This window comes from Pseudorca crassidens, chromosome 8 (genome assembly GCF_039906515.1).
Source record: "Pseudorca crassidens isolate mPseCra1 chromosome 8, mPseCra1.hap1, whole genome shotgun sequence".
NCBI classification, from domain to species: domain Eukaryota; kingdom Metazoa; phylum Chordata; class Mammalia; order Artiodactyla; family Delphinidae; genus Pseudorca; species Pseudorca crassidens.
In genome coordinates this window covers 41561679-41575655 of record NC_090303.1, presented here as the reverse complement: position 1 = coordinate 41575655, position 13977 = coordinate 41561679, and positions in this window count along the sequence as shown.

Here is a 13977-nt window from a genome sequence, read left to right as displayed (position 1 = left end):
TTGAATAACTCTTTCCTTGGTTTTTAATGTCTAGATCCACTTCCTTCGTTTTTAATGTCTAGATCCACCGAATGACCTTTGATTTTTGATCCCTACAAGTGATGGATATTATCAGAAGTTATCCTGGGTCTGGGAACAGGAGATGGTGCAAGGGAGCTATTTACTGTGGCTTCCAGGACATCTTGGGGAGGAGATGCTCTTACATCTGGTTGTGTTTAATGTTTTTGTTATTGATATGGAAGAGCTGTTTAAAAGTGCATTAAATTAATCTCATGGGAGGCACTGTAGACTACAAAGGCATATGAAAAACACAGTACAAAGAGGATAACAGGAAGGGGAAAGTATATTTTCCTTGGACTAGAATCCCCAGCCTGATTTTTTTTTACTTGAAAAGAGAAACACAAACACTCCCTTCCCAACCCTCCCCCACTCCCAGCCACTACAGCATAGGGAGCTGTTAAATCCAATGGAAACCTACGGTACTGGCTGTTTATACTAATTTAATTTACTCTGCACAATAACATTAAGAGGAGGTGGTATTAGGGTCATAGTAAGATGAGAAAGTTGAGGCAAGCAATTTGCCCAAGTACATTTAGTGGCAGAATTTAAACTTGAACTCAGGGCTCTGAGATATCAAGCACATGCGTGCTCTACTTACCTGAATTGTTTTGCTTCCCTAAAATGTAGAATTTAGAGCAAGTAAATCTAGTTAGGTTTCACGGGTGGAAGACACAAAAAAGTATTTAAGGGCTTCCCTGGTGGCGCCGTGGTTGAGAGTCCACCTGCCGATGCAGGGGACGCGGGTTCGTGCCCCGGTCCGGGAGGATCCCACATGCCGCGGAGTGGCTGGACCCGTGGGCCATGGCCGCTGAGCGTGCGCGTCCGGAGCCTGTGCTCCGCGGCGGGAGAGGCCACAGCAGTGAGAGGCCCGCGTACCTCAAAAAAAAAAAAAAAAAAGTATTTAAAAACGACTTCTCTCTGCTTTATAAAATCCTCATCAGAGCTCATCTGGACTATTATATTTCTGAATATTTGTATGTGGTTAAAAAATGTCACCTGCCATATCAGTAAACAAAGGATGTTGTAGCTATCAACCGCTATACCGCCACCCGTGCTGGGTCAGACTGCTGGTGTTCAAAATAGCTTACCAACTTTTTTTAAGTTATATTGTTTCTCTAGGTCATGTTGCCTTTTATCTGTAACATGGGTGTAATTATTACAAATAACCAATGTGGTATGGTACGAATGATATAAGTTAATGCACATAAGTCCTTTTGAAGCAGTACCCAGCATAAGTCAGCTGGGCTATAACGTTGAATAAGTGCTGATTATTATTAGCTATAAGTATATATTCAAAAATTTCTGGCTTTGAAACCAAAGGCACACCAGCTAGCGTTCGGCATCAAGATTATTACTGTATTCCAAATTAGATTTGATAAACTGCAGTTGTATTTTCCTTGACAAAACTTCTACTAGGTGTGTCATTACTAACCTATGATATCATTTGAATGTTAAAGAGCAACTGGGCTCCTTTTGTGCTAAAATAAAAGAGAGCTTAGCAAAGTCATATAGTATGTTCAAAGTAACATGGCAAAATATACATCCCATTGAATGACCTAACTTCAAAGTAGTCTCTTTTGGGGAGATAGATATTTATTGGCCAAAAGATGTTGCCTTTGTTGTCAATATATATATATTTTTTTGAGCTCTTCTTTTGGAATTCGCCAGTGGCATTTACAAATCTGTCTACAATGAGTCAGTAATTGAAGATCTTCATACTTTGAACAAGAATTCAATTTGAGAAAACAGGCATTTGGAGCCAAGCTTGATGAATAAGGTGGTTGATCAAGCCTAGGTTTAATTAAGGTGATGAGATTGATTTTTGTGAGTGACTCATAAGTAGTTCCGAGAACAATTCCAGTATTTGGAGCGATGGCAGCAATTCATATGTGCTGAGAACTTTAGCAGGGACTTTATATACTGACTCTTCACACATGCCCAGGATGATTTTAGAGTCAAAACTCACTTTTTTGCCTTGATAACTTTGAATTAGCGGTGGAAAATCAGTGCCCACTAACTTACAGCCATATGTTACTATCTTTGATAATCGGATTTTAAACATATATGAGAAAGGGGTAGGAGCTAAGTGATTCTCTCTGCAAATACAGATGTCTGCTGTGACCAGGCTCAGAGCCCTTTCATTTATCCAGAGTTTAGAGCTGCCTTGCCAAAGGGACAATGTTGGGGGGAATGGTATGAAAAGAAAGGCAAGCATCATTCCAGAAAGGCTAGAAAGGATTTTGCATGATAAAAACCAGTTTCCCTGGTGTGTGGATAGAACAATTTTAAGGGAGCTTTGAGACACACATTGCTGGAAGGTTTTTTAGGTTTGGCTTTCCTTAGCCAAGTGACGCTCTCCTTAAGGACACATTGTCTCCTGGCCATCTTCATGCTTGACTTGAACACTTTCAGTCTCTAGACAATGAGGGCATGCATGCTGCTTTATGCCACTTTCCCAAATGAATGCGCTTCAGTTTAATTATTAAAAGATATAGCTACAGTTAAAAAATAGAAGTCCGGCTAAAAATAGCCCACACTGTGAAGAAATACACTTGGAAATATCAAGCACTATTTTGTTTGATCACCTTATTTTTGTTGTACAGCTTTGCCTTTCGTGACTCTGTTTGTAATTACCCTTCTAGTGACCTTCTTCATTGTCGCTCTGATGATAGTCACCATTTTCATGGGAATTGGGTAAAAGAAGTCAGACTGTGCTGTAAGTGGAGCATTTCTCTGACCCTATTAATTTGCAGATGGATGAGGTGATGTCTGATTGCCACCTGCTGAGAAGCATTTGAGAGGCCGGCCTCCTCCGTCCCCTGGAGGGCCACTGTTGTTCCCCGGCTCTCAGGCTGCAATTGTAAATGAGGCTCCTCGATGGCCTCCTTCTTTAAAGCCTGATCAAGTCTTTATGTGATGTACCATAATTCTTTTTTCCTGGCCACTGGAATCAAAGTCTCCTTCAAAACTAGTGTCTCCACAGCTAGAATCAAGCTGGCTTTCCCTCCCCAGAAAATACATTTATTTCCATATAAAAAGATGGTCTTGGTTCCCTACAGTTGACTTAGAACCAATCTGTCAGTATTTCCATATATATTACATGCTGTTTGCCTTGATAAGAAATAAAGAATCTGGACTTCAGCATTTTTAGATATGCTTGATTGCATACACGTTTCTTCCTTCATACAGAAAACTGAATGGAAGCAAAGAAAAAACTGACCTCATGCTTATTATTATTTGCTCCATTGGAGAGTTTTCCCTATCTCTTGCTGTCAGTAGGGTACTTCTGTAGACTGTACTTAGATGGTTATTACACATTTGTGCTTTGGAGAGGCACTTGAAAAGATAATTGTGCTAGTAGGAATTTTGTGTAAAATGAAAATATTACCTAAATCAGGTAATAACCTTTAAAGAGCTTTATTCCTTAACAAAACCCATAAAATTGAGCCAGTACCTGGAGGGACGCTTATCACTTTTATAGCAGTGATGCTGTAGTTTGTTATTTGAGAGGTAGTCACAGTGGGAGCAGCAGCTGTTATAATTTATGAATGTTTGTTTTCCCTCTTGGATTGAGCCCATCATGTCAAGGAGAATGCATTTTGGCTAAACTGCGTTGGCTTGCAAGGGAACCTTTTGGAATTATAAAGACAGCAAGGGCTTGGCAGCCCGCTGCATGGATTTTGAATGCTGTTTCTGCCACTTGCATATTGAACAATCTTGGGTAAATTACGAATGCCTTAAAACTCAATTCCCTTAAAAAACAAACAACCCAGTTCAAAAGTGGGCAAAGGACTTAAATAGGCATTTCTCCAAAGAAGATACACAAATGGCCATTAAGCAAATGAAAAAGATGTTTAACATCCCTAGTCATTAGGGAAAAGCAAATCAGACCCACAATGAGATACCACTTCACACCCATTGGGATGATTACTACTAAAGAAAAAAAAAAGGAAAATAACAAGTATGGTAAGGATTACCCTTTGTGCATTGCTGGTGGGAATGTACGGTGGTACAACTGGTACAGAAAATAGTTAGGCTTAAAAAGTTAAACATAGAGTTACCATATGACTCACCAGTTCCACTTCTGTGTGTATACCCAAAAGAATTAAAAGTAGGGGCTCAAATAGCTACTTGTGCAACAGTGTTCATAGCAGCATTATTCACAATAGCCAAAAAGTAGAAACAACTCAAGAGTCCATCTACAGGTGAATGAATAAACAAAATGTGGAATGTACGTATAATGCAATACTATCCAGCCTTAGAAGAATGAAATTCTGATACGTGTTACAACATGGATGAGCCTTGAAAACTATGCTAAGTGAAGTAACCCAGACACAAAAGGACAAATACTGTATGATTCCGTTTATATCGGTCACCTAAAACAGGCAAATTCACAGATATGGAAAGAAGAATAGAGGTTAACAGGGGCTGCGAGAAGGGAGAAAAGGGAAGTTATTGTTTGATGGCTACGGAGTTTATTTTTGGGGTTATGAAACAGTTTTGAGAATGCATAGTGGTGGTGGTTGAAGAACATTGTAAATGTACTTAATATCACTGAATTGTACACTTAAAATGGTTGAATGGTAAATTTTACGTTATGCGTGATTTACCGCAATGAAAATTCCTTCACTTTCCTTCTCAATAAAATTAGAATTCACCTCTCCTATGTGTTTTATAATTAAATTACACAAAGAACAAAAATTATCTATGACAGTGCCTAGACATAGTGGTGGACATCTGTTATTTGAGTAAGCATTATCAGTCCCCCATACTCTTTTCTGTTGTTGTTTGGCTTTATTTTTTTCCCCAGTTTTATTGAGATACAATTGACATACAGCAGTATATATTGTGTAGAGCATAATGACTTGCTTTAGCTCATCAGGGTCTTCTGTGTTTTCATATAAATTTTAGGATTGTTTTTTTACTTCTGTAAAAATAGTCACTGGAATCTTGATAGGGATTGCATTGAATCTATAGATGGCTTTGGGTAGTATGAACATTTTAACAATATTAATTCTTATAATCTATTAACATGAGATACCTTTCCATTTATTTATATTTTCTTTGATTTCTTTCATCAGTGTCTTGTAGTTTTAATTACAGAGATTTTCACCTCCTTGTTTAAAATTATTCCCAAGTATTTTATTTTTTTGATGTTATTGCACATGGTATTGTTTTCTTTTTCTTTTTTTAGATAATTTGTAGTTAGTGTATGGTGATGCTACTGATTTTTTCTGTTAATTTTGTATCCTGCAACTTCACTGAATTCATTCATTAGATCTAACAGCTTTTTTTGTAGAGTCTTTAGGATTTTCTAGATGTAAAATCATGTCATTTGCAAATAGAGAAATTTTTCCTTCTTCCTTTCCAATTCTGATGCGTTTTCTTTCTTTTTCTTAGCTGATTGCTCTAGCTAGAATTTTAGTACTATGTTGAATAGGAGTGGTGAGAATGGGCACCCTTGGCTTTTTCTGATATTAGAGGAAAAGCTTTAAAAGTTTCACTATTGAGTATGATGTTAGCTGTGAACTTGTCAAATATGGCCATTATTATGTTCAGGTATGTTCATTCTGTATACAGTTTGTTAAGAGGTTTTATCATGAACAGATGGTCAATTTTGTCAAACGGTTTTTCTGCATCTATTGAAATGACCATGTGAGTTTTTTCTTTTCTTTTAATAATGTGATGAATTATATTTACTGATTTGCATATGTTGAACAATTCTTCTATCTCAGGGATAAATCCCACTTGATCATGGTGAATCATCCCTCTAATGTGCTGTTGAATTCAGTTTGCTAGTGTTTTATTGAGAAAATTTGCACCTGTGCTCATCAGGGATATTGGCTTGTAGGGCAAAATTATTTGAATCTGAAGGGAACCAGTTGCCACCAACAAGGGATACCTCTGTAATGACTCTAAAGACCAGATGAGGGGTGACTGTCTTAGCAGATAACATTGAGGATAGAAAAAATTGAGGACCAAGTGGTCCCTTCCCCTCCAATCCTTTCAAACTTGGTTAAGGACCCTGGATATTAGACCTGATCTGGGAAAAGGAGGAACACTTGACTGATTGATAGTAGATTTTTACTACTCCATTTGTGGGTTAGAGACTTAAAAGAGAGACTAAGATAACTTATAAAATTAAGTTGTCTTTCTTGCACACCTGAGAAGTGGAATGGGCATCACATCCACTACATGGTGATTACAATGTGAAGTAATGACATGAGATTGATATATTTCATCTCATTTTGTTTTAGCTCTTGACTGATATTATTTTCTAGAATGGTTCCAGACTCAGAAGAGAAGAAATTAAATCTGAGATATCATACTCCTCTCAAATGATCATCGTTTAGACGAAAATGTCTTCACTTCACATCTGCTGTTGCAGATAAGAAGTCCTTTTATTTTCTTAATCTGTTGATCACGTGTTTTCTCATGATTAGACTGGGGTTATGGAATTGCGGAGGGAATACCACAGAGCTGTGAAGTACCCTTCTCCTCACATCATATTGAGGTACATAATAGCAACAAGACTTATTAAAGATGATGTTAATATTGATCACTTGGTTATAAGGCAGTGTCTGCCAGGATTCCCTTCTGTAAACTTGCTGTGTTTTCCCTTCCCTCACTACATTTGTTAGAAACGAGTCACTAAGTTCAGCTTATAGCTTAATTTTCTTACCCTTAAGTATATCTCCTGGAGGGAGAAATACCAACATTTGGACATAAGTGAAAACTACATAGTAATTAATAAATAATTTGAGGGAGGTACTTTGGGGCTCTGCAAATACCCTATTTCTCCTAAAAGTTTTGCTCACTAATTTTAGCATTCATCAGTGCATCTTGCCTGCAGTAATGATCACTATGCTGTTTAATGATGATATTTTAAAACTTTTTTCATTCCTTCCTTCTACATTTATTGCTTGGGATTCTTCTTTGAGGAAGAGTTTCCATTATTTTTTGACACCACTTGTTCTGCCTTATTAACTTCAGAACAGTGTTTCCCAGATGCCCCATGAATTTTGCAACTCTGTGGCTTCATCCTTGCTGTTAGAATTGTCTGGAATACACTTCTCCTCTTTGTTAGCTCTTTCTTCTTCAAGAATCACTGAAAGGTTCTTATTGGGGCCTGTGCTTTTAACCGCTGCATCATATAACCTCCGGATACACAACCGCATTTGATTTATCCCTAACACGAGAATATTACAGTTTCTTTTTCCTTTTAGAAAAATGCTTATGCTATGGGTTGAATTGTGTCCCCCCAAAGATATGTTGAAGTCCTATCCTCCAGAACTTCAGAATATGACCTTATTTGGAAATACGGCCACTGCATACGTAATTAGTTAGAGGAGGTTATATTAGATTAGGGTGGGCCCTGTGTGCAATATGACTGGTGTTTTTATAAGAAGAGGCCACAGAGATGCATAAGGGGAGATGCCATGTGACATCAGAGGCAGAGATTGAAGTTATGTAGCTGCAAGCCAGGGAATGCTAAGGGTTGCCCGTAAACCGTAAGAAGCTACAAAGAGGCAAGGAAGAATTCTCCCCTGCAGTTTTCAAGGGTAACATGGCTGTGCTGACACCTTCATTTTTTATTTTATTTTATTTTATTTTTATTTTTTTGACACCTTCATTTTGAACAGCTAATATCCACAACTGTGACACAATAAATTTCTGCTGTTCTAAGGCAGCCAGTTAGTGGTAATTTGTTATCATGGTCCTCAAAAACTGTGACGCAGCTTACAGGTAACTTTAGACCAAAATGTGAAATGAGTTAAATTTGTCATAGACTCTTTTCTCTTTAGAAACTTAGAGAAAGCCTGGCTTTTTTTTCCTTTTTGGTGCATAGTTTTATTTTAAAGAACAGTTACTAAATTCAGAAGATATGTAATATCATGTGACAGCCAGTGAGAACACATGCCATTCTAAGAGATGTTAGGACTCTAGACTTCTGGTAGAGAGAATTTTCCTAATACAGCTTAAAATTAAAGATGAAAGGTACCTTCCTGATGGCATCACTGTTAAGTAAGAAATAAACGAGAAAGTAAAAACTTAATCAGTATACCTTTGAAAATAAAGATTATTCATAGAAAGTGTTTATTTCAATATTTATGTATATTTGAAACTAGAGGAACATACAAAATGAGATTATAGAGTGCTTTTATTTATTTTTAATTTTTTAAAAATTGTAAAATTTCATTATGGTAAGAACACTTAAAATGAGATCTAGCCTTTTAATTTTTTTTTTTTTTTTTTTTTTTGCGGTACGCGGGCCTCTTACTGTTGTGGCCTCTCCCGTTGTGGAGCACAGGTTCTGGACGCGCAGGCTCAGCGGCCATGGCTCATGGGCCCAGCCGCTCCGCGGCATGTGGGATCTTCCCGGACCAGGACACAAACCCGTGTCCCCTGCATTGGTAGGCGGACTCTCAACCACTGTGCCACCAGGGAAGCCCTGTATTTTAACATCTTTATTGGAGTATAATTGCTTTACAATGGTGTGTTAGTTTCTGCTGTATAACAAAGTGAATCAGCTATACATAAACATATATCCCCATATCTCCTACCTCTTGCATCTCCCTCCCACCCTCCCTATGTCACCCCTCTAGTTAGACACATGGCAACAAGCTGATCTTCCTATGCTATGAGGCTGCTTCCCATTAGCTATCTTTTTTACATTTGGTAGTGTATATATGTCCATGCCACTCTCTCACTTTGTCCCAGATTACCCTTCCCCCTCCCTGTGTCCTCAAGTCCATTCTCTAGTAGGTCTGCATCTTTATTCCTGTCCTGCCGCTAGGTTCTTCAGAACCTTTTTTTTTTTTAGATTCCATATATATTTGTTAGCATACGGTATTTGTTTTTCTCTTTCTGACTTTCTTCACTCTGTATGACAGGCTCCTGGTCCGTCCACCTCACTACAGATAACTCAGTTACATTTCTTCTTATGGCTGAGTAATATTCCATTGTATATATGTGCCACATCTTTATCCATTCATATGTCGATGGACACTTAAGTTGCTTCCATATCCTGGCTGTTGTAAATAGAGCTGCAATGAGCATTGTGGTACATGACTCTTTTTGAATTATGGTTTTCTCAGGGTATATGCCCAGTAGTGGGATTGCTGGGTCATATGGTAGTTCTATTTGTAGTTTTTTAAGGAACCTCCATACTGTTCTCCATAGTGCCTGTATCAATTTACATTCCCACACACAGTGCAAGAGGGTTCCCTTTTCTGCACAGCCTCTCCAGCATTTATTGTTTGTAGATTTTTTGATGACCATTCTGACTGGTGTGAAGTGATACCTCATTGTAGTTTTGCTTTACATTTCTCTAATGATTAGTGATGTTGAGCATCCTTACATGTGTTTATTGGCAATTTGTATATCTTCTTTGGAGAAATGACTACTTAGGTCCTCTGCCCATTTTTGGATTGGGTTGTTTGTTTTTTTGATATTGAGCTGTATGAGTTGCCTGTATATTTTGGAGATTAATCTTTGTCAGTTGCTTCATTTGCACATATTTTCTCCCATTCTGAGGGTTCCCTTTTCGTGTGATTTATGGTTTCCTTTGCGTGCAAAAGCTTTGAAGTTTCATTAGGTCCCATTTGTTTATTTTTGTTTTTATTTCCATTGCTTTACGAGATGGGTCAAAAAGGATCTTGCTGTGATTTATGTCATAGAGTGCTCTGCCTGTGTTTTCCTCTAAGACTTTTATAGTGTCTGGCCTTACCTTTAGGTCTTTAATCCATTTTTTTTTAATCCATTTTGAGTTTATTCTTGTGTATGGTGTTAGGGAGTGTTCTAATTTCATACTTTTACATGTACCTGTCCAGTTTTTGTAGCACCACTTATTGAAGAGGCTGTTTTTTCTGCACTCTATATTCTTGTCTCCTTTATCAAAGAAAAGGTGACCATATGTGCATGGATTTATCTCTGGGCTTTCTGTCTTGTTCCATTGATTTATATTTCTGCTTTTGTGCCAGTACCATACTCTCTTGATTACTGTAGCTTTGTAGTATAGTCTGAAGTCAGGGAGCCTGATTTCTCCAGCTCCGTTTTTCTTTCTCAAGATTGCTTTGGGTATTCAGGGTCTGTTGTGTTTCCTTACAAATTGTGAAATTTTTTGTTCTAGTTTGTGAAAAATGCCATTGGTAGTTTGATAGGGCTTGCATTGAATCTGTAGATTGCTTTGGGTAGTATAGTCATTTTTAGATTGTTGATTCTTCCAATCCAAGAACATGATATATCTCTCCATCTGTTTGTATCCTCTTTAATTTCTTTCATCAGTGTTGTGCATACAGGTCTTTTGTCTCCTTAGGTAAGTTTATTCCTAGGTATTTTATTCTTTTTGTTGCAGTGCTAAATGGGAGTGTTTCCTTAATTTCTCTTTGAGATTTTTCATCATTAGTGTATAGGAATGCAAGAGATTTCTGTGCATTAATTTTATATCCTACTTTACCAAATTCATTGATTAGCTCCAGTAGTTTTCTGGTAGCATCTTTAGGATTCCCTATGTATAGTATCATGTCATCTGCAAACAGTGTCAGCTTTTCTTCTTCTTTTCTGATTTGGATTCCTTTTATTTCTTTTTCTTCTCTGATTGCCGTGGCTAAAACTTCCAAAACTATGTTGAATAATAGTGGTGAGAGTGGGCAAACTTGTTTTGTTCCTGATCTTAGAGGAAATGGTTACAGGTTTTCACCATTGAGAACGATGTTGGCTGTGGGTTTGTCATATATGGCCTTTATTATGTTGAGGTAAGTTCCCTCTATGCCTACTTTCTGGAGGTTTTTTATTATAAATGGTGTTGCATGTTGTCAAAAGCTTTTTCTGCATCTATTGAGATGATCATATGGTTTTTCTCTTTCAGTGTTAATATGGTATATCACATTGATTGATTTGCTTACATTGAAGAATCCTTGCATTCCTGGGATAAACCCCACTTGATCATGGTGTATGATCCTTTTAATGTGCTGTTGGATTCTGTTCGCTAGTATTTTGTTGAGGATTTTTGCATCTAGTTCATCAGTGATATTGGTCTGTAGTTTTCTTTCTTTTGACATCTACATCTGGTTTTGGTATCAGGGTGATGTTGGCCTCATAGAATGAGTTTGGGAGTGTTCCTCCCTCTGCTATATTTTGGAAGAGTTTGGGAAGGATAGGTGTTAGCTCTTCTCTAAATGTTTGATAGAATTTGCCTGTTAAGCCATCTGGTCCTGGGCTTTTATTTGCTGGAAGATTTTTAATCACAGTCTCAATTTCAGTGCTTGTATAGGTCTGTTTATATTTTCTGTTTCTTCCTGGTTCAGTCTCTGGAGGTTGTGCTTTTCTAAGAATTTGTCCATTTCTTCCAGGTTGTCTACTTTATTGGCCTATAGTTGCTTGTAGTAATCTCTCATGATCCTTTGTATTTCTGCCGTGTCAGTTGTTACTTCTCCTTTTTCATTTCTAATTCTATTGATTTGAGTCTTTTCCCTTTTTTTCTTGATGAGTCTGGCTAGTGGTTTATCAATTTTGTTTATCTTCTCAAAAACCCAGCTTTTACTTTTATTTATCTTAGCTCTTGTTTCCTTCATTTCTTTTTCATTTATTTCTGATCTGGTCTTTATGATTGCTTTCCTTCTGCTAACTTTGGGGTTTTTTGGTTCTTCTTTCTCTAATTGCTTTAAGTGTAAGGTTAGGTTGTTTATTTGAGATGTTTCTTGTTTCTTAAGGTAAGATTGTATTGCTGTAAACTTCCCTCTTAGAACTGTTTTGCTGCATCCCATAGGTTTTGGGTCGTCGTGTTTTCCTTGTCATTTGTTTCTAGGTATTTTTTGATTTCATCTTTGATTTCTTCAGTGATCTCTTGGCTGTTTAGTAGTGTTTTGTTTAGCCTCCATGTGTGTTTTTTTTTTTACAGTTTTTTTTTTTTCCTGTAATTGATATGTAGTCTCATAGCGTTGTTGTCGGAAAAGATACTTGATATAATTTCAATTTTCTTAAATTTACCAAGGCTTGATCTGTGACCCAAGATACAATATATCCTGGAGAATGTTTGATGAGCACTTAGAAGAAAGTGTATTCTGTTGTTTTTGGATGGAATGTCCTATAAATATCAATTAAGTCCATCTTGTTTAATGTATCATTTAAAGCTTGTGTTTCCTTATTTGTTTTCATTTTGAATGATCTGTCCATTGGTGAAAGTGTGCTGTTAAAGTCCCCTACTATGATTATGTTACTGTCGATTTCCCCTTTTATGGCAGTTAACATTTGCCTTATGTATTGAAGTGCTCCTATGTTGGGTGCCTAAATATTTATAATTGTTATATCTTCTTCTTGGATTGATCCCTTGATCGTTATGTAGTGTCCTTCTTTGTCTCTTCTAATAGTCTTTATTTTAAAGTCTATTTTATCTGATATGAGAATTGCTACTCCAGCTTTCTTTTGATTGCCCTTTGCATGGAACATCTTTTTTCATCCCCTCACTTTCAGTCTGTATGTGTCCCTGGGTCTGAAGTGGATCTCTTGTAGACAGCATATATATGAGTCTTGTTTCTTTATCCATTCAGCCAGTCTATGTCTTTTGGTTGGAGCATTTAATCCATTTATATTTAAGGTAGTTATCGATATGTATGTTCCTATTCCTATTTTCGTAATTGTTTTGGGTTTGTTATTGTGGGTCTTTTCCTTCTCTTGTGTATCCTGCCTAGAGAAGTCCTTTAGCATTTGTTGTAAAGCTGGTTTGGTGGTGTTGAATTCTCTTAGCTTTTGCTTGTCTGTAAAGGTGTTAATTTCCCCATCGAATCTGAATGATATCCTCACTGGGTAGAGCAATCTTGGTTGTAGTTTTTTTCCCTTTCTTCACTTTAAATATGTCCTTCCACTCCCTTCTGGCTTGCAGAGTTTCTGCTGAAAGATCAGCTGTTAACCTTATGGGGATTCCCTTGTATGTTATTTGTTGTTTTTCCTGTGCTGTTTTAATATTTTTTTCTTTGTACTTTTTTTGATAGTTTTATTAATATGTGTCTTGGCATGTTTCTCCTTGGATTTATCCTGTATAGGACTCTCTGTGCTTCCTGGACTTGATTAACTATTTCCTTTCCCATATTGGGAAGTTTTCAACCATAATCTCTTCACATATTTTCTCAGTCCCTTTCTTTTTCTCTTCTTCTGGGACCCCTATAATTCAAATGTTTATGAGTTTAATGTTGTCCCAGGGGTCTCTGAGACTGTCCTCAATTCTTCTCATTCTTTTTTCTTTGTTCTGCTCTGCAGTAGTTGTTTTCCATTATTTTATCTTCCAGGTCACTTATCCATTCTTCTGCCTCAGTTATTCTGCTATTGATTCCTTCTAGAGAATTTTTAATTTCATTTATTGTGTTTTTCATCATTGTTTCCTTGCTCTTTTATTCTTCTAGGTCCTTGTTAAATGTTGCTTTTATTTTCTTCCTTTTACTTGAAAGATTTTGTATCATTTACTATCATTACTCTGAATTCTTTTTCAGGTAGACTGCCTGTTTCCTCTTCATTTGTTTGGTCTGCTGGGTTTTTACCTTGCTGCTTCATCTACTGTGTATTTCTCTGTCTTCTCATTTTTCTTAATTTACTGTGTTTGGGTTCTCCTTTCTGCATGCTGCAGGTTTTTAGTTCCCCTTGTTTTTGGTGTGTGCCCCCCTGCATAAAGTTGGTTCAGTGGGTTGTGTAGGCTTCCTTCTGGAGGGACTGGTGCCTGTGTTCTGGTGCATGTGGCTGTATATTTTCCTTTTGGGGGGCAGGACCGCATCTGGTGTTGTGTTTTGGAGTGTCTGTGACCTTTTGATGATTTTAGGCAGACTCTCTACTAATGGGTGTGTTTGTGTGCCTATCTTGCTAGTTGTTTGGCATAGGGTGTCCAGCCCTGGAGCTTGCTGGTCGTTGAGTGGAGCTGAGTCTTAG